The sequence below is a fragment of the Petaurus breviceps genome, unplaced genomic scaffold (genome assembly GCF_028583685.1).
Source record: "Petaurus breviceps papuanus isolate PSGF00001 unplaced genomic scaffold, PetGlider_PUasm1.0 90654, whole genome shotgun sequence".
Classification (NCBI taxonomy): domain Eukaryota; kingdom Metazoa; phylum Chordata; class Mammalia; order Diprotodontia; family Petauridae; genus Petaurus; species Petaurus breviceps.
The window spans coordinates 4,368,699-4,370,641 of NW_027187301.1; the positions used below are offsets into that span (position 1 = coordinate 4,368,699).

At 41.3% G+C, this 1,943-nt stretch overlaps 1 protein-coding gene across 1 annotated transcript in view; it reads right to left on the reverse strand.

The window, feature by feature from the left end:
- The window catches only part of HEG1 (heart development protein with EGF like domains 1), a 127,591-nt gene that overhangs the window by 6,241 nt on the left and 119,407 nt on the right, over nucleotides 1-1,943 (reverse strand). The window lies entirely within an intron of this gene.

Genomic DNA, 1,943 nt, shown 5'->3' on the forward strand with positions numbered 1-1,943 from the left:
AGAGAGAGAGAGAGAGAGAGAGAGAGAGATTGAAAGGAAAAAAAAAGAGAGAGGAATAAATTTCTTATTCTTGAATTTAAATTAAACAATCAAATTATTCCAAACACTTAATTTTGCACTTTGTGAAATTCAGTAGGGAGACAAGGTAGCAACGTGCAGGGCAGGGAGCTAGAAGTGAGGATTCTTCCAGATCTTCCACTACTATCTTCCCAAAGCCAACATCTCTGACAAGATGTCTACTCTCTCCATGTCTCAGCTTTTCCATTTTTAAAATGGAGCTATGCCTTACATTGACTCAGTACATTACAAGTTAAAAAGTGCTTTCATATATACATATGTATTTATCTCAAATGACCCTCATGATAATCCTGTAATTTAGTTAGTGCAAATAGCATTCTAGCCAGTTTAGTGATGAGGAAACTGAGGCTCACAGGGTTTAAGAGACTTGCCCAAGGTCCCATGGCTAGTTAGTGGTAGAGGTGGGACTCAAATCCAGGTCTTCTGACTCCAAATGCAGAGCTTTCCCACTATACCGCACTGTTCTCCTGGTACACCATGCAGCTCTCCTGATAACATTGAGGCGACAATAACATTAGAATCCTTAAACACAGCTAACGTTGGCAAAGTACCTTTAGGAAAAGCATTGGTGTAGACAGAAGGTGTGACAATGGCACCACATTTAGGTTGGGGGCTGGACCTGTGATTTCATGGGTATAAAGAACTCCCAGGTGAGGAAACTCTTTCTACCAATATAAAGACAGCCCTTTCTCCACAACTTGAAGTCTTAGAGTTGCCTGGGGCACCGAGAGGTAAGGTGACATGCCCAGGGTCACACAGACAGGATGTGTTAGAAATGAGATTTGAACTCACATCTTCCTTGCTGGCTCTCTATCCACTCTATCATGCTGCCTTTCTTCATATAGAAATACCTTAAAGTCACAGAGCTCTTCTCTACTGAGGGAGTATAACACATGCTATCCACTTTTTGGCATTTAGGATACAGATATTTTTTCCTTTCTCTAGAAGGGGAAACTGAGACACAAATAAATGAAGTGTCCACAATTACTAAGTGATAGATACAGGACCAAAAGCCAAGAGGGAGACTGGTATTTCTTTTTTAATGGACCAGTGATTTCCAGGCTTTCTCTTACTTCCCCACTGCAAATTATCTCCCCAGAATGGGTCAGGAAGCTGGTTCTCTATTTGAGGAGACAACAATAAGGAAGATTCGATGTAAATGACTAATTCATGATAGAAGTCAACAAGTGCAGACATCATCCAAGATTAACATGAGTATTACCATAAGGAATTGCATCACCCATACAACTGCCCCACACACTGATGACTCATGCCATGCTAGGAGAACTAGCACCATTTAAATGGGAGACATCTTGGCTTTCAAAGCACTGCATGTGGGACTGGATGTCACGGCCACATTCCATAGAGCTCTTGCATATAGTTTCTTTGTACATAGATATTTGCATGTTGTCTCCCTCATTGGCCTGTGAGCTCTTTGAGGGAAGAAACTTTTACCTTTCTCTCTATCCCCAGCACTTAGCACAGTGCCTGGAACATAGTAGGTATGCGCAATAAGTGTTACTAATGGACTGATATTAACTGTGCTCTATTCAAATGGACTCAAGCTTCTATCACTGCTAAGATTACTGCAGAAGACGGAAAGCTTGGGTGCATTTACATTTTTGACTGTTAATGCTTACAATCTGTTTATAGTAACTCTAAATCTAAATCCATGGTAACATGCAGATGAATTAGTTCTAACTTTGTCTGACAATGATAATCAAGCTATTTGAACATTACTGAGGTAAGTCACCATTAAAGAGTCACTAGGAGAGAGGGAGAGAGGGGGGAAGAGGAAGGAGGGAGGGAGAAAGAAACAGAGAGACAGAGAGAGAGGAAGGAGAGAGGGAGGGACAGAGGAAGAG